Source organism: Eptatretus burgeri, chromosome 7 (assembly GCF_056783735.1).
Source record: "Eptatretus burgeri isolate ZD-2024b chromosome 7, Ebu_testis_v1, whole genome shotgun sequence".
Classification (NCBI taxonomy): Eukaryota; Metazoa; Chordata; class Myxini; order Myxiniformes; family Myxinidae; genus Eptatretus; species Eptatretus burgeri.
In genome coordinates, this window is record NC_140967.1 from 19781932 (window position 1) to 19804802 (window position 22871).

Below are 22871 nucleotides of genomic sequence, written 5' to 3' on the forward strand. Positions count from 1 at the left end.
GGGTGTGGCTGAAATAGCCGAATCCACAAATTAGAAGGGGTGTCCGCATACTTTGGGCCATGAAGTGTATATCATGATTGGAAACACCAAGCACAAGTTGAGAAGACCCTTTCCATGTCCTTTTTCTCAAGACTGCATGAGATAAGATGTCCAATGAATTCTCAACTTGTTGCTGTTGTTGTTGATTTCCTTTAAAAAAATACATCAATCTTTTTGATTCCTCTTCCAGTTTATTCTCCAGTGCACATTTATAAATGTCAACTCGTTGATTGATGTATAACAGGATCAATGGCATTTTCTGTTTGACCATAAAACCTCATGCATGCATGGTGTTGGTCATTTTGACAATTTTGTTTGTTAACATGACCTCATGCATGCAACAATAATAACATTTTGTTTGTTGAGTTTTTGTCAAGGACATCGTCAGTCCTTTGGATCTGCCCTTCCTGGCTATGCGTATAATGAAATATCATTTTTGTTCTTTCCTTTTTTGTTAATTCCTTCAAGCCAGTGAAGATGTTTATCCATCCATCCATTGGGACCATACTCTGTGCAGAACATTGGTGCTGTCTAAGCAGTGTCCTGGGCTATTGGGCACAATCCTGGACGGGTTTCCACTCCAACACAGGATACCAGCATGCCGGTACTCATTTTGCAAACCTCAGAAGGATGACAGGCTGAGTCAACCCCACCTGGCATTAATTCAACAGCCCAGCAGGATTTGAATTCAGGACCCAAAGATCTCAAGCCCACCACTACAGCCATTAAGCCAACACCAGGCATGTAATATGTTTATGTTGCTCCTTTTTTGACGTTTAGCTGTTCAGTTTAAGATTTTGTCAGAGTTGAATGAGTTAAGGGAAAAGGAATGTGAATGAGCAGCTGATGCATCCACAGAGTTCACACCTCATTGCACAATTTGTGCTTTTGGAATCAATGTGAAAATTGACAACTTTTTCACACATTATTTCAGTGGGGGAACCTCTCGGGAAGAGCAATCTGGAGATTCCACATAGTATACACGCCGTACATAACCGAGCTATTCACTCATCCACGGAATTGGGATTCAAAGGGCATATTACAATGGTGAGATATATGCCAAAAAGAACAAAGCTGTCATCCTGCTAAGCAAAATTCATGACAATGCCAGTGTGGCCACAAGTGGCAAGAAGAAACCAGATATCATCACACATTACAGTCACACCAAAGGAGGAGTTGATGTCATGGATCAAAGGACTCTAACCCACCCCAGTAAATGACAGGCGTGAAGCTAGCCAGTTGTAAAGTGGAACAATGTTATAGAAGTTTGTTTTTTCTTAAAGTACAAACCTTCTTTCCGCAGGTTTCACCCAGACCACCACACCGGAGTGCCACACAGCGGGTGGTTGTTTTTGAAAGACTTTGTCAATGAAATATTGACATTACAGGACTACAAACCATAATCTCAATAACGTGCAACCGGCGATGGGTCTGAATGGCATTGTTATTTTGAAGGAGATTGTTCCTCCACTGTCCTACCTCCCCCAATCACCCACCCCCTTTCATTTCCCATCCCCAGTCCCCACCCACCAGGACTCTCCAAGAGAAGCACTGATGGAAAGAGATGCTCAGTGTGTCCACACTTAAAGACAAAGTGTGTGGAAGTCGAAATCAAATGTGAAAGTAAAGTTTACAAAGAACGTCGTGTCATATTAATTGTAGCATGCAACAGATAAAACATATAAATTGTAGGTAAATTAGTTTAAGGAACTTCTCAAGTTGTTCCACTCACCATGTAAAATGTAGTTGCAGTTTAACATAAAATACCATTGGATTTCCAAATTTCAGATTTCATCTTGCACATTTGTCACACTTGTTTTCAAAATTTCCTCAAAATCATTAAAAGCAAGAATCATGATATTGAATTGGTTTCTCACATATTTAATTCTAAACCAATGTGAAAACCTACAGGGGTCATTTTGACCTGTACAATATGTCAACGCGAATAAAAGCAACTCTGTGTATAACGGTTAAAGTATGAGCAGGTGTCTGCATCTCAGATATGGAGTTGTAATGAAGCCTGAAATTAAAGGATTTACCCTCAAAACGAGCCTCTCTTCAGACTCTTCATTAAATGTTGTTGTTGCTTTCTGTTTTCTAAACCCTTTTCACTCAGAAAAGAAATTAAAACTTTTTAAAATCAAAATAATTTGATGCGTCAACAAACGAAAGGATGGTGTCTGTGTGTCTGTTTTCATTTCCTTGCGTCGTCACCAAACTTTGTAATCATAATTAACAATATTTTACAATCATGTTAAGCCTTCTAAATTTATTTGGAACTCCTCCATTTATACCATCCGTCCCAATCAACAGTAGGCTTTTCTCAAAGCATTTGTCATGCTGGATGATGTCACGGCATTCTGGTGGGTGACCCTTCCGGTTGCTGCTGCTGCTGTTCACATTCTTGGCCATTGCTCAAGGGCCTTATCCTATAAATCCTATGCCATCCTATCACCTGTCCTTGACAGGGAAATCCATTAATTAATTCTAATTTGAATGCTTTGAAAAATGCACACTTAAATAATAGCAAAGAAATATTTAAATGTTTTGATTTACAATGATGTTTTTTTTTTTGTATACATAGTCGAGGCTCATCGAAGAGCGAGTACACTGAATGGATCTGGATGCAACAGAATAAAATATGATGCAAAACAATCAAAAGAAGAAGGAAAGAGAGAGAGAGAAAGAGAGAGAGAGAAAAAGAGAGAGAGAGAAAGAGAGAGAGAGAGAGAGAGAGAAAGAAAGAGACAGACAGAGAAAGAGAGAAAGAGAGAAAGAGAGAAAGAGAGAAAGAGAGAAAGAGAGAAAGAGAGAAAGAGAGAAAGAGAGAAAGAGAGAAAGAGAGAAAGAGAGAAAGAGAGAAAGAGAGAAAGAGAGAAAGAGAGAAAGAGAGAAAGAGAGAAAGAGAGAAAGAGAGAAAGAGAGAAAGAGAGAAAGAGAGAAAGAGAGAAAGAGAGAAAGAGAGAAAGAGAGAAAGAGAGAAAGAGAGAAAGAGAGAAAGAGAGAAAGAGAGAAAGAGAGAAAGAGAGAAAGAGAGAAAGAGAGAAAGAGAGAAAGAGAGAAAGAGAGAAAGAGAGAAAGAGAGAAAGAGAGAAAGAGAGAAAGAGAGAAAGAGAGAAAGAGAGAAAGAGAGAAAGAGAGAAAGAGAGAAAGAGAGAAAGAGAGAAAGAGAGAAAGAGAGAAAGAGAGAAAGAGAGAAAGAGAGAAAGAGAGAAAGAGAGAAAGAGAGAGAGAGAGAGAGAGAGAGAGAGAGAGAGAGAGAGAGAGAAAGAGAAAGAGAAAGAGAAAGAGAGAGAGAGAGAGAGAGAGAGAGAGAGAGAGAGAGAGAAAAAAAAAAAAAAAAAAAACACTAATAGAACAACAGAGTTGCCAAGATGGAGGCAGACTTGTGCGGAGACAAAATAAGTGTGGGGAGGAATGAGGGGGGGGGGCAGGATATAATGCATGGGGTGGACGAGATGGACACAAGGAAACTGGAAGGGCACTCAGTGGAGCACTTCCCTCCGCCACGTAATGCCTAATCCACGAGAACATATCAGTCCCAATACATTTTTGAAATATCTTGTCATACAGTACCATATCGTTTTTTATGCCTGGTGTTGGCTTCATGGTTAGGGTGGCAAGCTTGGGATCCTGGGGTCCTGAGTTTAAAATATCATTCTACCGTTTAATTAATACCAGGTGGGGTTGAATCAGCTTGTCATCCTTCCGAGGTCGACAAAATGAGTACCAGCTTGCTGGGATGATTGAGCCATTCGTGTATCCTACATCGGAGTGGCGACCCGTTCAGGATTGTGCCCAATTGCCCAGGAGACTGCTTCGGCAGCACCAACGCTGTGTGTAGAGTATGGTTCCAATGGATGGATGGATAGAAGTTGATTCCACAGGTTCAGAAAAAAAAAGAGAGAAACAAATGAGTGGAGGTGAGCAGTGATCGCGGATCGAGATATTTTCACCAGAAGGGGGTTGATGATGGATCGTGTGAGCCCGCAGGAACCTGGGGAAGACAAAGCACAGAAACAGCAGAGGGTGCGAGACCAGAAAGGATGTAGTAGAAGACAGAGAGACCATCGACCTGTCTGGTGATGGTAAAGTGATATGTCCGTAGACTCGGCTTCATCATGGGAGATTCCAATAATGTTGAAGGTTTTTTTTTTCCACAGCATCAAGCTGAGCAAGAAGCAGTATCCATGAAGCTACGGATGAAGGTCTCGCAGGTGGATCGGAGTTCAGGTGTGCCAAGGAAGGACTTGGTATGATGAAGGATGCCCAGTCGGCAGCTGGCTTTGATGGCCAACTTTGAATTGTGGTTTGCCCAAGAAAGATCATGGCTGATAGTGAGACCCAGGAGTTTGAATGACGAAACTTCCTCAAGAGGATTGTTAAGAAAGTAACTGGTGGGGTTTGCCAGATGGTTTTTTTCAGAGAGAGATAGTGAGAGTGTGAGATTTGTTAGGATTGAAAGACATATTCCAAGTGTTTGACCAGTTTATGATTTTGTCAAGGTCTGAGAGAGAAGAGACTGAAGCCTTCCTCTCTGAAGGATGAGGGACTTTACGGGGGAGGGAGTAGTCATCAGCAAATACATAAAGAAGATTTTTCAGACAGAGAGATCATTTATGAAGATCAGGAATACGACTGAGCCCAGAGCAGTGCCTTGACAGAGAAAGGAGATGAAAGGATTCCGTTGAAGACATGTTGGCGACGAAAGTAGAGGAAGTCAGTAAGCCATGTGTGGAGTTGGCCTTGGATGCCATAGGCAGAGAGTTTGGAGGGCTAGGTGGGATGCCAGACTGTATCAGAAGCACAATATGTGTCGAGAAAGACAGCCCTAATCTCATGTCTGACATCAAGGGCCTCCATCAAATGTTGGGCGAGTCGAAGCAACATGTTCCAGGTGGAGTGACCTGGTCTGAAACCAAATTGGTGATCTGAGATGAGGTTGTTGGAGAAAAGGAAGGATTTCATATCAACTGTGATGATGGATTCTATGACCTTGCTGATGATTGGAAGTAAGCTGATAGGTTTGTAGTTAAGGGGATTTGTTTTTATACCGTTTCATTAATGCAGCCCAGGTGTAAGAACTGGTATTTATTTGACTATTGATCTGGGTACTGTTTATTACTGGGATTGGAGCATGTACAGTATATATCGTGAATTAAGGTATTGGTTACATCATGCGTTCTACACACATCCAGGATACAAGGATGGCCCCATCATGCGCGGTACATTAAACGATAATGATTACAGGGGCTCATCGGCTTGGCTGTTGTTGCTCTCAGTATCGCAGTGAGTGGGACATTTGGAACTATTGGAGCTGTGGCACACCCCTGAGGTATTGAACAGGACGTCTGGGACTGTGCCGCAACTCTGCATAGTTCGTGACATACACACAACAAGGGGCGTTCATTTCCATACCAACACAATGAGGGGCACACACACACACACCGAGAGAATGACAGGTGTGGGAGGAGAGTGCTGCATTTTATGAGAAGGGGGAGAGTGAGGAGGGGACAGAGTGAGAGAAAATGGTGGGGGAGAGGAGGAAAAAAAAAAGGACAGGTGAGGGGTGGAGGTGGGGTTAGCAAAGAGAATGATATGTTATGCTTAATGACAGAAAAAAAAAAAACTTTTAAAAAACTGTCAGAACAGCTGCACACACAACAACACAACAGAGTTTGTAAATTAATCCGCTGGCACATCTGCAAAAACTTTGGTATTCCATTTCCAGAAAATTTGTGGGAAAATTAACCAAAAGAAATCATAGGAGACATTGAAATTCCGCTCACGTACGACTTAATGATCCCATCGGGCATGAACATCGAAAACAAAGCATTGCGACCACACATCATACTTCGGTGCAAAAAAAAAAAAGAGAAGAAGACATTGCTAATTGAGGTGTTAATGCCAGTGATTTTGGACTAAACAATGCAGAAATCAAGAAAATGACCAAATACCAAGACTTCAAGCATGAAGTGAAACGATCCTGGAAGCTGAAGAATGCCAAAGTTGGACCAGTGATGACAAAGAACCTCATGGGAATGAAGAAGAAGAACCTCACAGAGATATTAAAAACCATCCCAGGAATATCACTACAAACGAACTACAGTTGGAAGCTGCCTGGTGCTGAGTGACGATCCTGAAGAGAGCCCTCGGTACAAAACTTTGAGAACAGAAAACTTCACAGCTTGCTCCATGAATCCTTGACCCCCTTACCGAAATGAAGGTGGATACTTTGAGCCCACCCTGGGAGGACTCCATTCCACATTCTGAAACTCATATATGTAGATACAAATCAAACACACACACACACACACACACACACACACACACACACACACACACACACACACACACACACACACACACACACACACACACACACACACACACACACACACACTCAGCCTTTTATTAGTACAAGATGTCTCGTTTGGTGGAGGTCTGTACTTTTGGCAAAGCATTAGAGAGGTTACAACACGTGGAGAAACACTTCAAGGTGAGAATGAATGCAGGACAGATCACCATTCGTTGACTAAGTGTTTGACTGAAGGTAATTTGGACAGAAGTTAGTAATTTGGTCAGGGGGCCGGTGATAACTCACAGACTCGTTGCAAAGGACGCCGTGGGATCTTTAACCTCCACCAACTAATGCCGGTAGATGGGACACTCCGTTTACTTGAAGGACGGCACACTTTGTGATGCGTCTGTCTGCGAAGGACCAGTCCGACAGTTTATAGTCAGGTCGGTAATCAAACCCATGCTCGACAGCACAAGGTTAAGTGCACTCCCTCATCGGTGCCATCACGTCTCTGACTTCAATACACAAGTAAACATGATTAGTAAAGAAATATATTTTTTCGAATCAAAAAGATCTACTTATTTATTGAAAATCACTTCTTTTGAACTCACCTTTGTAACGTCGTCTTATTTTTTTCACTTTTATAATCGGCCACACACTTATCAATCACCCTTGTATCAATCATGATGCTTTATTCGTGGACGGCTATTGTTCCGTGGGCAATACAGTGGAGATATATTGAATCACCGTGGCGTTGATGTTCATCAACGAGCTGAAATCGTTGGTAAAAACAAACAAACAATCTAATGGCCAAACACATGACTATGGAGAGAGTTTTAACAACATGTGGAACATTGAAATTGGAGTTTCCTTAATGCACCGTTTCCACTTCCCCCTCCCCAACATAAAATACAAGTATTATGTCCCCACGTGTAATTGTTCACGTCTTGTCTGTGATGTACCTCTTCCTCCCAGGATTTGGGGAAGGGAAAGGCAGAATCCACAGTATATACTAGGAGTGGCGACAACTTGTAACCCGACGCCATTTTGTTTCCATCGAGCGCGGCACATCGAACCTGCACCCATTTCGCATGAAGCGTAATGTGTCCGTTATTAATCAAACTCCTTCTCTGAATCCAAAAGGGAGATTATACATTTCCTTAATGCTTTATTTTCGTTCTTTCGTCGCTTCAGAATAAGCATATAATTATCAGACAGGATTGATTTAACCTTAAAACAGTTTAATAATGAAGTGCAATGCGTGACCACAAGTAAAGCTTCACACTGATGAGTGCCTATTTGGAGGTGTACAGAGTGCGCGAGTAGAAGAAGCAATCAGGTAGTGACGGAATGCAGAAATTTGAAAGAGTAGAAGGAGAAAAATGAAAGACAGAAATGGAGGAACATCACCCACACGATATGTGCACATCATCAAGAGAGTAGAGAATTAAAAATATATAATAATTGTGAATGAACAAAAAACAAAAAGAGAGAAAGGATTTTAGAAGATTGATCGATTGATTTCTGCTTGGCAAGGGTGATGCTGGGTGGTTTGCCATCCTTGTTAAGATTATTTCTCATCTAGCAGTGATGTTAGAGCAGGAATTTGTAATTTCGCGAGGATACCGGTGATAACTCGCCTCTCTTGGCGAAGGCACCATGGGATATATTTAACATCCAACAATTAATGATAGCAGATGGGACACCATGCTTAACCTCCATCAGAGGTACGGAACACACATTGATGAAACACCCGGCCTGTGATACACCGCCAAGACAGTTTATCGCTGGGTCGGTATCCAAACCCAGAGTGAACAGCTTTGAGGAGAGTGTGTGTACTTCTCGGAGTTGAGGGCATCATGCCAACACCTTGAGAAGATATGGACAGAGAAAAATTCTCTTTACAAACAGGAAAGAAGAAATTTACAAAGAATAAAGAAGGAACAAAAGAGGGATGCATGAAAATAGAGGATGAGGAGATTGGTACCATACTCGGTGCAGAGCGTTGGTGCTGCTTATGCAGTCTCCATGGCTATTGGGCACAATCCTGGACGGGTCGCCTACATGTATATGCACGTAATCCTACACATGTGCTGTTAACATGTATGAGCACGTAATCCTACACATGTGCTGAAAACATGCATGTGCACGTAATCCGACACAGGTGCTGAAAACATGTATGTGCACGTAATCCTACACTTGTGCTGAAAACATGCATGTGCATGTAATCCAACACAGGTGCTGAAAACATGTATGTGCACGTAATCCTACACATGTGCTGAAAACATGTATGTGCACGTAATCCGACACATGTGCTGAAAAGATACATGTGGACGTAATCCTACACATGTGCTGAAAACGTGCATGTGCACGTAATACTAAACATGTGCTGTTAGCATGTATGTGCACATAACCTTACACATGTGCTGTTAACATGTATGTGCACGTAATCCTACACATGTGCTGAAAACATGTATGTGCACGTAATCCTACACAGGTGCTGAAAACATGCATGTGTAGGTAATCCTTCACATGTGCTGAAAACATAAATCTGCACGTAATCCGACACAGGTGCTGAAAACATGAATGTGCACATAATCCTACACATGTGCTGAAAAGATACATGTGGAGGTAATCCTACACATGTGCTGTTAACATGTATGTGCACGTAATTCTACACATGTGCTGAAAACATGTATGTGCACGTAAGCATTCACATGTACTGAAAACATGCATGTGTACGTAATCCTTCACGTGCTGAAAACATGCATTTGGACGTAATCCTTCACGTGCTGAAAACATGCATGCACACATAATCCTTCATATGTGCTGAAAACATGTATGTGCACATAATCCTACACACGTACTGAACACATGTATATGCACGTAATCCTACGCATGTGCTGTTAACATGTATGTGCACGTAATCCTACACATGTGCTGAAAACATGCATGTACATGTAATCCGACATGTGCTGAAAAAATGCATGTGCACGTAATCCTACACATGTGCTGAAAACATGTATGTGCACGTAATCTGACACATGTGCACGTAATCCTACACATGTGCTGAAAAGATACATGTGGACGGAATCCTACACATGTACTGAAAACATGTATGTGCACGTAATCCAACACATGTGCTGAAAACATGCATGTACATGTAATCTGACACAGGTGCTGAAAACATGCATGCACATGTAATCCGACACATGTGCTGAAAACATGTATATGCACTAATCCTACACATGTGCTGAAAACATGTATGTGCATGTAATCCAACACATGTGCTGAAAACATGCATGTACATGTAATCCGACACGTGCTGAAAACATGCATGTGTACGTAATCTTACACATGTGCTGAAACCATGCATGTGCATGTAATCCGAAAGGTGCTGAAAACATACATGTGGACGTAATCCTACACATGTGCTGAAAACATGTATGTGCACGTAATCCAACACATGTGCTGAAAACATGCATGTACATGTAATCCGACACATGTGCTGAAAACATGTATATGCACTAATCCTACACATGTGCTGAAAACATGTATGTGCATGTAATCCAACACATGTGCTGAAAACATGCATGTTCATGTAATCCGACACATGTGCTGAAAACATGCATGTACATGTAATCAGACACGTGCTGAAAACATGTATGTGCACGTAATCCTACACATGTGCTGAAAACATGTGCACGTAATCCTACACATGTGCTGAAAACATGTATGTGCACGTAATCCTACACATGTGCTGAAAACATGTATGTGCACGTAATCCTACACATGTGCTGAAAACATGTATGTGCACGTAATCCTACACATGTGCTGAAAACATGTATGTGCACGTAATCCGACACATGTGCTGAAAACATGTGCACGTAATCCTACACATGTGCTGAAAACATGTATGTGCACGTAATCCTACACATGTGCTGAAAACATGTATGCACATAATCCGACATGTGCTAAAAACATGTATGTGCACGTAATCCGACATGTGCTGGAAACATGTGCACGTAATCCTACACATGTGCTGAAAACATGTATGTGCACGTAATCCTACACATGTGCTGAAAACATGTGCACGTAATCCTACACATGTGCTGAAAACATGAATGTGCACGTAATCCTACACATGTGCTGAAAACATGCATGCGTAGGTAATCCTTCACATGTGCTGAAAACATAAATGTGCACGTAATCCGACACAGGTGCTGAAAACATGTATGTGCACATAATCCTACACATGTGCTGAAAAGATACATGTGGAGGTAATCCTACACATGTGCTGTTAACATGTATGTGCACGTAATTCTACACATGTGCTGAAAACATGTATGTGCACGTAAGCATTCACATGTACTGAAAACATGCATGTGTACGTAATCCTTCACGTGCTGAAAACATGCATTTGGACGTAATCCTTCACGTGCTGAAAACATGCATGCACACATAATCCTTCATATGTGCTGAAAACATGTATGTGCACATAATCCTACACACGTGCTGAACACATGTATATGCACGTAATCCTACGCATGTGCTGTTAACATGTATGTGCACGTAATCCTACACATGTGATGAAAACATGCATGTACATGTAATCCGACATGTGCTGAAAAAATGCATGTGCACGTAATCCTACACATGTGCTGAAAACATGTATGTGCACGTAATCTGACACATGTGCACGTAATCCTACACATGTGCTGAAAAGATACATGTGGACGGAATCCTACACATGTACTGAAAACATGTATGTGCACGTAATCCAACACATGTGCTGAAAACATGCATGCACATGTAATCCGACACATGTGCTGAAAACATGTATGTGCATGTAATCCAACACATGTGCTGAAAACATGCATGTACATGTAATCCGACACGTGCTGAAAACATGCATGTGTACGTAATCTTACACATGTGCTGAAACCATGCATGTGCATGTAATCCGAAAGGTGCTGAAAACATACATGTGGACGTAATCCTACACATGTGCTGAAAACATGTATGTGCACGTAATCCAACACATGTGCTGAAAACATGTATATGCACTAATCCTACACATGTGCTGAAAACATGTATGTGCATGTAATCCAACACATGTGCTGAAAACATGCATGTACATGTAATCCGACACATGTGCTGAAAACATGTGCACGTAATCCTACACACGTGCTGAAAACATGTATGTGCACGTAATCCTACACATGTGCTGAAAACATGTGCACGTAATCCTACACATGTGCTGAAAACATGTATGTGCACGTAATCCTACACATATGCTGAAAACATGTATGTGCACGTAATCCTACACATGTGCTGAAAACATGTATGTGCACGTAATCCGACACATGTGCTGAAAACATGTGCACGTAATCCTACACATGTGCTGAAAACATGTATGTGCACGTAATCCTACACATGTGCTGAAAACATGTATGCACATAATCCGACATGTGCTAAAAACATGTATGTGCACGTAATCCGACATGTGCTGGAAACATGTGCACGTAATCCTACACATGTGCTGAAAACATGTATGTGCACGTAATCCTACACATGTGCTGAAAACATGTGCACGTAATCCTACACATGTGCTGAAAACATGTATGTGCACGTAATCCGACACATGTGCTGAAAACATGTGCACGTAATCCTACACATGTGCTGAAAACATGTATGTGCACGTAATCCTACACATGTGCTGAAAACATGTATGCACATAATCCGACATGTGCTGAAACCATGCATGTGCACGTAATCCTACACATGTGCTGAAAAGATACATGTGGACGGAATCCTACACATGTACTGAAAACATGTATGTGCACGTAATCCAACACATGTGCTGAAAACATGCATGTACATGTAATCCGACACATGTGCTGAAAACATGCATGTGTACGTAATCCTACACATGTGCTGAAAACATGTATGTGCACGTAATCCAACGCATGTGCTGAAAACATGCATGTACATGTAATCAGACATGTGCTGAAAACATGTATATGCACGTAATCCTACACATGTGCTGAAAACATGTATGTGCACGTAATCCTACACATGTGCTGAAAACATGTATGTGCACGTAATCCTACACATGTGCTGAAAACATGTATGTGCACGTAATCCTACACATGTGCTGAAAACATGTATGTGCACGTAATCCTACACATGTGCTGAAAACATGTATGCACATAATCCGACATGTGCTGAAACCATGCATGTGCACGTAATCCTACACATGTGCTGAAAAGATACATGTGGACGGAATCCTACACATGTACTGAAAACATGTATGTGCACGTAATCCAACACATGTGCTGAAAACATGCATGTACATGTAATCCGACACATGTGCTGAAAACATGCATGTGTACGTAATCCTACACATGTGCTGAAAACATGTATGTGCACGTAATCCAACGCATGTGCTGAAAACATGCATGTACATGTAATCCGACATGTGCTGAAAACATGTATATGCACGTAATCCTACACATGTGCTGAAAACATGTATGTGCACGTAATCCTACACATGTGCTGAAAACATGTATGTGCATGTAATCCTACAGATGTGATGAAAACATGTATGTGCACGTAATCCTTCACATCTGCTGAAAACATTCATTTGGATGTAATCCTTCACATGTGCTGAAAACAGGTATATGTAAGTAATCCTTCACATGTGCTGAAAACATGTATGTGTACGTAATCCTACGCATGTGCTGAAAACAGGTATATGTACGTAATCCTTCACATGTACTGAAAACATGTATGAGTACGTAATCCTACACATGTGCTGAAAACAGGTATATGTACGTAATCCTTCACATGTGCTGAAAACATGTATGTGTACATAATCCTAAACATGCGCTGAAAACAGGTATATGTACGCAATCATTCACTTTTCCTGAAATCATGTATGTGTACGTAGTCCTTCACATGTGCTGAAAACATGTATGTGTACGTAATCCTTCACATGTGCTGAAAACATGTATATGCACGTAATCCTTCACATGTGCTGAAAACATGTATGTGTACGTAATCCTACACATGTGCTGAAAACATGTATATGCACATAATCCTTCACATGTGCTGAAAACTTGTATGTGTACGTAATCCAACACATGTGCTGAAAACATAAGCATGTGCACATCATCCTTCATTAACGTTAATACCCATTAAATGCCTCATTAACCACGTCATGGACCATGGCATGTTGTTTACTAATGTTAACCGCAACACAGACTAATTCAAATAAATATACGAGAAAGAGCAATCAGAGATTACAGACCCTCACTAGAACTTGTTTTGTGTGGTGTTTGTGTGGTGTTTTTGTACTGGTGTGTTGCATAATTAAGAATAGACATAACTGGAACTGCCACTTTATAACTGCTGGCAGTGATGACCGGGTACCAAGATGTCCCGATTTGATGCAACCCCTCTTTGATTGGACACCTGACCCTGACCCATGACCTTTTAAAAAAAATATTATTCATTAAAATTTCGAATGGAGTTAAAAATAGATTCAATTCAGATCTAATGGAAGACCAAATAGGTGCAGTCCGACATTGGAGTCATCAGAAAGAACCTGAACAAGCAAAAGCAGAGATGAAATAATCAGGAGGAACCTGGATAGGATTCACATTTTAGCTGCTACTCCTCGACCCTCAAACCGATCCAGGCACAGCCAAGTGAGCCTTTTTCAATAAATAAATAAATAAAATTAAAAAAACATCAAAAAATTAAACAATTCTGGTGAGCAGACAATGTGTCTGACGAAGTTGAAATTCAAAACGTATTGTTGCGGTATTCGCGCCCGCCGGCGTGCTGACGGCCACGTAACTCGAATCGCGGTACGTCACCCACCGGACGGACAATCCAGTCGTGACACTCTCGGACTAACGCCGGGAACCAGTCACGGGTGGACCTTTCGGTCTCACCGCAATCGAGCCAGTCAGCCCCCGCGTGGGATAGGGTTGCTCGCCAAATTCGACCTACCTAAGTACCCACGCGGAGGGTAGACCGGGCGATCGCACCTCGCCGCAGGTCGACTTCGGACACGGGCCACTTAAGCGACCCGTTCCGTACTATCGGGATAACCGAGCGGTGTTATCGTCGACCTCGACGGTTCGATTAATTATCGGGCGTATTCAGCCCACTACCAACCCTTTACGTGAAGCAAGATGAGGATTCAATGAAGGAAATGACGAAGCGAAGCGGGGAAACAGTTCAACACAAAGCACATTTATTCGCGACGAACGGAAAGCACACATATTCAATTCCACCAAAAGCACACAGAAAAGAAAAACACAATGCAATTTACACAAAAAGCAAATGCGACAATGCAGATCTAATACCGATTACACGAGCACACGGCAACACTTATACAATTTTACTTCACAGACGGCGCCGACAACACATACCCAAAACCAAGGAAAGAATACCCTCAAGGATGAGGCGGGCCTGAGGCCGAGACCGGGTCGGGCCTACCCGTCTGGTGATGAGACGCGGAGCGGCGATGGTGCCTCAACTCCGCGGGCCTCGCGGGCAGTGTCTGGTAGGGGGTGGGAAAGGGGCCCCCTTGGTCACACTATCACAGCGCGGGGGGAAACAGGAGGGGGTTGCTGATGCTCGGGGTATAGAGGATTTTTATTGCCCCGCGACGAGCGTCTCCACCTCGGCCAGGTCGCGCTGTCGGCCTCCCTGGGGTGCAGCTCCCTGCACGACGCGAGCACCCCCTCGTCTGCCCTCGCCGCCTCTCCACAGCTCCGTCCCCTCCGCTCCGACTCCAACGCACATGACGACCAGCTCCTTCTTGCCAACTCCACCGCCCGCGAAGTCTTAACTCTTGTTCCCTCTCGACTCTACTACTCACTGGACTGACGAACACGGTCGCTTATATCAGCCCCGTGGCTTCGCCCTCTCATCTTTGACCCCCTCCCTTCGACCTTTCACCTCGCTCCCCATTGGCCTGAGAAAAAGTGGGCGTGAATGCTTTTTGATCCATAAATTTGCATATATCGATCGCCCTCCAACGCCCTGGGGGCGGGGCCAATTCGCCCCTCGCTCACCGATTGGACGGCAAAAAGTGGGCGTGTGTCGTTTTTGAAGCACAAAATCCGTGATTTTGTGCACGCTGTTCGGCGCGCGCCCTGCACGAGTCAAACACCGGTACCCACAAGCGGCGCAAGAACGGTGGCGATGCGACGGTTGCGAGGTGTGACGTGAAGGTCGTGGCGGTTGTGGTGAAGCGGCGTTGTGGTTGGTGGTTGATGTTGTGACTGGTGGTGGTAACAATGGCGGTTGGTCCAAAATAAAGATAGCAAAAGAAAAACGGCTATCCTGAAGAGTCGCAGCACGCATAAATGACATGTATTCCCACTAGACAACGGGTTTGGGCCTAACTACACATGTACTTACCGAGATATCTCACCTAAGGGACCTGAATGGTGGTTTGCGAATTTGGTAACCACAACACTACCCCCTCCCCTTTTTACAGACTCGTCCCGAGTCGTCAAATTTTCGTGTGCCATCATGTGTAGTTTTCCCCTAGTACATTTTACCTACGGATCCCTGAGTGCGACATTCATGGTATTCGTGTCCCCAAAATAAATAACCTGAGGGCTGCGTAACGACCTAAACAAACTCACTCACACGGACGACTTAAATAAAATTGCCGGCGCTAGACAGACATGCCGGGGGCGCACTCATATTTACAGTACATCTTACCTTAACTTACAAATTTTACACTAAACCATGGCCCAGGATCATTGAACTCTGCAAAAAGAAAGCAGTAAGCAGGGAGCCAGGCTGCTCGCATGCAGTCTCTGGCTCAAAACAATGCAGGTGACAGGGAACGTGGCTGGCTGCTCACACGCAGTCCAAGGCCTTCCTTTTTGAACTGAACGCAGTGAACCACAACGGTGCATGGGCTGCACAAACGCAGTCTCCGTGCCAGCTCAAGTGGCACACGCAATGAACCACAACGAATGGATGGATGAAAACAAACACGGTGCACGGGCCGCCACTGCAGGCCCGTGTTGTAGCTGCCAACAGGGCAGTTCTCGCAGCTTGCAAACTGTTGCCTTGCGGATCCTGGCGCACATGGAAATGAACAGGGGGGGGCAAAGCAAAAATTGAACGGGGCTGGTGAACAGGGGCAGTGGGCATGGCATGGCAAAGGCAGCAGGCAAACACAGCCCGCAGAAGAAGGCCGTTGCAGGCAAACACAGCCGGCAGATGAACTGGCCGGCACAGGCCTTGAAGCACAGCAGCTGCAGCTGATCCGGCCGGCACAGGCCTTGCAGCAACACAACAGCTGCCGATGAAGTGGGCCGGCACAGGCCTTGAAGAAAAACAGCCAGCCGGCAGATGAAGTGGGCCGGCCTCCGCCTTGAAGCAAAACACGGCCAGCCGATGAAGTTGGCCAGCCTTTGCCGTTCAGTGGAGGTTGGTGGAGGGAGTGTGGTGGTGCTGGCCACTTGGAAGGTGGGCTCGGACCTACCTACCTGTCTCCCTCCCAACCTATCGCCTTTGCCTGTCACTGTACATACCCACTCCCTTAATTTGTCAAACCCCAATTTAGCCCCAACTTATTTTTTTGTTGTTTTTATTTTTACTTCCCCACTATAAATCGTCCCCTAACCCCCTTTATCGTCCTTGTTCGGCTAACCTATCCTGTCACCTAGCCTACTCCCAACCCCTACGTTCCCTTCCCGGAGGGGAACAAGGGAGAGCTAGCGTCCTGTGTCAAGGCCCAACGAAGCCTCAGAATGGCCTCCCCAGAGTTCAGCGATCTTAACACCAAGTGGGTCCAGCGGCCCACAACGACAGCGAGGGGATGGATGGTGCGGAGGGGTACACTTCCTAATCTACCCTATCCATTTAACTGTTAAACTACCCCGGGGCTTTCAACAAGCGCTTCTCACTTAAACTATTGGTTCTAACAACCCAGATTCCCGTCGCCTGTGTTGGTGTCCTCACAATTTCAGGCCTCGCCCCCCAATTTTCGCTCCGTGCCCTCACACGGTCTCCTGGCTGGGACACGTGGCTCCCTTTGGCAGGCACGACCCTCTGCCGAATCTCCCGCTATGGCACCCCCGGGCACTACACTGCCTCCGAGCCTACCAGCTCCCTAACACCGGGGAGTGCCCCCCATGGCACCTCCCCCGAAACGCACACGTGGCAGGCCGGCCTCCCGGGCCCCTTTCCGAGGGTCACCCGTGCCCACAACACTGCCCACGCGGCTAATGGCGCCCCGGGCCCCCGCACCAAGCAGGCGCACCCGTGCCCACTACGCTATCCCGGCCCCCCATGGGCCCTTGGCCTACCACGGCCGACTAGCCTGGTGCCCGGGGTACCCACTCAGCGATACTCACCTTTCGCAGCCACGCTCCCAAGCCCGTCAACAGGGCTCCTGCACCCCTCCAAATGGGTTTCGAGCCTACATTCCCACCAACAACAAAACGACCTCCATTTTTCAATTTGACTAACCCCCTAACTCACTTTATACTGACCCCGGGGTCCCTTGGGTGGGAGTCACTCCTCCCCCCAATCACTCATCGCACCATGCATTCCCCATTCACTCCACACACACAGACCCGCTGGCCTCACTCACTCACCATGTACTCACCTCACAACTCTCCAACTCTTCAACACACACCGCTGAACTCTGCCATCCTCCTAACTACATCCCCTAACTCACTCGTGCTCCCACGTCATCCCTTAAACTACAGCACGTTCCTTTTAACCTACGTAGCTAAGCTACGTCCCCTCTACACATTCACAGGTCTGTCACTGTCTCCTAATCTCTTTAATCAATTTCCCAACCTAAATCTGGCTACAATCCCTCTAACTAATCCATTCCACGGACTCCATGAGGACTTACCCCTGCCCCATGAAGTCGGTCTAACTAAGCTAACCCTTCCCCCTAACTAGTTTCCATCCTGTGCCCCGGATAAGGGGGTCTTTCACCCCTTGCCCAGGAATCCTGTGCACCCGAAAGTGAGGCTTGTTTTTTTTTTTTTTTTTCCCATGCGCAGCACCTGCGCGGCAACTCAGAGCTCGCGCACTTTGCACCTGCCCGTGACGTCACGCAGCTGCACGTGTTCCTCGTCCCTCCTTGGACGGCACCATCCGGCAGAGATACCCCTCCTGCCGGATTCCAACCCCACGTGCAGCCATGGCGTCACCGTGCGCATAAAAAAAAAAACACAAGCCCCACGTCTCGAGGGGTTCCCCACGCGAACACATGTGCTTTGCCCGTTGGAGCTTAACACACACGATCGCGTGGAGAACCCGTCCGGTCCAAATCCGTTTACCTGCCTAAAATTTGTCCGTCCGCGGGATCGGCAAATCCACCGCGTGCGTTTCCGGACCAGGACTTCACTCTCGCAAGCGAGCACGTGGCGGTCTCGTGCGTTGCACAGCACGGACCGCGTGCTCACTGCTGGGTGAACCCGGCACGGTCCCCGAAACAACTACAGCCGCTACCCGGCTTTCTTTCTTCTCATGTCGCCTTCGTGGCCATTCGACCCACGCACACCTGCGTGTTACGACGCACACAGTCCACACCATTAAACTCACACCGGGAGACGTGGCTGCGTGCTCCCGCATGCCAACCGACATCTCCCTCTCATACCGCTCTCTCACACACACGGTCTCCCTTGTACACGGCCGTTCACTCACGCGTGCGGGGGCACTCACCCGCGGTGCCTCACTCGCACTCCGTGCCTCATCCACACACGCGGGGGCACTCAACCGCGGTGCCTCATCCACACTCCGTGCCTCACTCACACACGCGGGGGCACTCACCCGCGGTGCCTCATCCACACCCGGCGTGCTGGGAAGCACGTACTCCGGCACCATCGCCACCACACCACTCACACACGGGGACGCACTCACGCCTTGCACCACACACACAGGGACAACCACACTGGGGATTCGTGTCCCCACAAGGGTCTCCGGGGCCTCTATACCCCCCAAGCTCTCCAAGCACCCGTTCGCAGCACTCCTCCCCTCAACCTCGCAAAGCACGACCGAACTCACCTGGTCGTGACTCGCCTCAAGGGGGCATACTCCCTCCCCTCGTTCCTGGAGGAGGCCATCCAGGTGCTCGCACTGGGTCTCTACCCGCTCCGCGAGCTCACCCCCATGATCCTCCACTACCTCCGTGTGTGTGTGCGTCACTAACCTTGTCCAATTCACCCTCTATCTCCCGTGTCTCTATACATTTATAAGTTTCTGTCGTCGTCACCTCGTGTCTCGTCTCACACGTTTTGGTCTCCCCATTTAATTTTTCCCTTTTGGTCACCGTCGATTCCTCTGTCACGACCCGCGCCCAACACGCCCCCCGAATTATTTTTTTACCCGCCTCCACCGCGGGCCTGCCAGCCGTTGCACCCCCTTCCAGCTCGTTTGCTTCCACACGTGGAGTCGCCATTCCCAGCTCCCTGGTCACGGCCTTCATGCCCGCCTGCAGGCTTCGGCCCATGTTCTGCGTCTCACCCCGCAGCTTTTTCATTTCTTCCCTCATGTTTGCTTCCATTCCGTTTATTTGCTTGTTCATTTCGTTTTTCATTTCATTTGTGTTTGTATCCATCTTTTCGTTCATGCCTTTCATTTCGTTTTTCATTTCATTTCATTTGTATTTGTATCCATCTTTTCTGTCATTGCCGCCAGCATGGCGCATAACTGGGCCATGTCGGATGCACTCAGCTGAGCCGTTTTGGCAAGGGTTGGGGAAGGGTTTTGGTGGAGAGGGAGGGGGAGGTGTCATACACCGCGGCTGCTGCCGCACCTATTTCGGGCTCTGGGTTCAGTTGGGCGAGTCCATGTTCCTGCACAATCAACATTTCCTGCTCGGGGATTCCATTCTGGACCATGGATTCTACATTACTACACATATACATTTCTAATACCCCCGGCTCCCGCTCGCCTTGAGACGCCATCTTGCTTCTCTTAAAGGGTTAATTTAGCTCGCTCGTAATTTGGAGGGAATCGGGGGTCGCTTCTCTCACCCCTGGACCGATTCCCGTGAATTTAGCCGGAGACAGGAGAGCCCGTTTTCCTGTTCTCCGATACCAGTGCCGCGAGGAGGGCGATGAATTTGTATCCCACTCCTGACACCAGTGTTGCGGTATTCGCGCCCGCCGGCGTGCTGACGGCCACGTAACTCGAATCGCGGCACGTCGCCCACCGGACGGACAATCCAGTCGTGACCCTCTCGGACTAACGCCGGGAACCAGTCACGGGTGGACCTTTCGGTCTCACCGCGATCAAGCCAATCAGCCCCCGCGTGGGATAGGGTTGCTCGCCAAATTCGACCTACCTAAGTACCCACGCGGAGGGTAGACCGGGCGATCGCACCTCGCCGCAGGTCGACTTCGGACACGGGCCACTTAAGCGACCCGTTCCGTACTATCGGGATAACCGAGCGGTGTTATCGTCGACCTCGATGGTTCGATTAATTATCGGGCGTATTCAGCCCACTACCAACCCTTTACGTGAAGCAAGATGAGGATTCAATGAAGGAAATGACGAAGCGAAGCGGGAAACAGTTCAACACAAAGCACATTTATTCGCAACGAACGGAAAGCACACATATTCAATTCCACCAAAAGCACACAGAAAAGAAAAAAAACACAATGCAATTTACACAAAAAGCAAATGCGACAATGCAGATCTAATACCGATTACACGAGCACACGGCAACACTTATACAATTTTACTTCACAGACGGCGCCGACAACACATACCCAAAACCAAGGAAAGAATACCCTCAAGGATGAGGCGGGCCTGAGGCCGAGACCGGGTCGGGCCTACCCGTCTGGTGATGAGACGCGGAGCGGCGATGGTGCCTCAACTCCGCGGGCCTCGCGGGCAGTGTCTGGTAGGGGGTGGGAAAGGGGCCCCCTTGGTCGCACTATCTCAGCGCGGGGGGAAACAGGAGGGGGTTGCTGATGCTCGGGGTATAGAGGATTTTTATTGCCCCGCGACGAGCGTCTCCACCTCGGCCAGGTCGCGCTGTCGGCCTCCCTGGGGTGCATCTCCCTGCACGACGCGAGCACCCCCTCGTCTGCCCTCGCCGCCTCTCCACAGCTCCGTCCCCTCCGCTCCGACTCCAACGCACACGACGACCAGCTCCTTGCCAACTCCACCGCCCGCGAAGTCTTAACTCTTGTTCCCTCTCGACTCTACTACTCACTGGACTGACGAACACGGTCGCTTATATCAGCCCCGTGGCTTCGCCCTCTCATCTTTGACCCCCTCCCTTCGACCTTTCACCTCGCTCCCCATTGGCCCGAGAAAAAGTGGGCGTGAATGCTTTTTGATCCATAAATTTGCATATATCGATCGCCCTCCAACGCCCTGGGGGCGGGGCCAATTCGCCCCTCGCTCACCGATTGGACGGCAAAAAGTGGGCGTGTGTCGTTTTTGAAGCACAAAATCCGTGATTTTGTACACGCTGTTCGGCGCGCGCCCTGCACGAGTCCAACACCGGTACCCACAAGCGGCGCAAGAACGGTGGCGATGCGACGGTTGCGAGGTGTGACGTGAAGGTCATGGCGGTTGTGGTGAAGCGGCGTTGTGGTTGGTGGTTGATGTTGTGACTGGTGGTGGTAACAATGGCGGTTGGTCCAAAATAAAGATAGCAAAAGAAAAACGGCTATCCTGAAGAGTCGCAGCACGCATAAATGACATGTATTCCCACTAGACAACGGGTTTGGGCCTAACTACACATGTACTTACCGAGATATCTCACCTAAGGGACCTGAATGGTGGTTTGCGAATTTGGTAACCACAACAGTATATTCCCCATCACAACTCGACCATAATTGTGAAGTTTCACGTTAATTTATTTAGTAGTTCCAGAGAAAACATTATTTAATATATTTCTTCAATCCAATATGGCTGTCAAACCATGTGACCTGTCAATGAATTATTCCTTCACAAACTTGTACACCCAAGGCTTGGGGAACATTTGTGTGAAGTTCCCCTTCATCTGTCCAGCCGTTCTGGAGAAGATTTTTCTGGGTTTTTGGGAAAACCCAATATGGCTGCCAAAGCATGTACTGATGACATCTATGTGTGAACCTTTTGTTCCTCAATGGATAGGCGGGCATACATGTAAAGTTGCACCTCGATCTGTTCAGCCGCTTCAGAGAAGAATATTTTTGAAGGTTTTTTTTTTTTTTAAAACAATGTGGCTGCCAAATCACGTGACTGATGATGTCATCAAATTTTATTCTGTGGACCATTTTATCCCTAATGACCTTCAAAAGTTTTCATACTGATCAGATGTAGCATTCTACATATGTAATGATGTCATAATGAAGGCACTTATGATGTCAAAAAAATAAAATCACTCATTCCCCGTGAGGAGTACTCGCTCTGTGCCCAGTTTCATTTTTTCCTTGGTGCGGTTTCAGAGATAAAGAGGTCCAAAGTTTTTCCGTTTTTCTGACATGGCTGCCACACCACGTGACATATGACGTCAGAATTATCATCA

The 22871-nt window shown here is 46.4% G+C and overlaps 1 protein-coding gene and 1 long non-coding RNA gene across 9 annotated transcripts in view; one reads left to right on the top strand and one right to left on the bottom strand.

Moving 5' to 3' along the window:
• Positions 1 to 2086, top strand: part of LOC147022779 (uncharacterized) — a 36854-nt gene extending 34768 nt beyond the window's left edge. For 5 of the 8 annotated variants that reach the window (XR_015059903.1, XR_015059909.1, XR_015059910.1 and 2 more), the window contains 2 exons: positions 508 to 779; positions 1343 to 2086. This is a non-coding gene — a long non-coding RNA (uncharacterized LOC147022779). The remainder of the gene's footprint in view (positions 1 to 507; positions 780 to 1342) is intronic. The other 3 variants (XR_015059904.1, XR_015059906.1, XR_015059911.1) reach the window with 2 other exon arrangements.
• Positions 1 to 22871, bottom strand: part of BCL11A (BCL11 transcription factor A) — a 395854-nt gene that overhangs the window by 325737 nt on the left and 47246 nt on the right. The window lies entirely within an intron of this gene.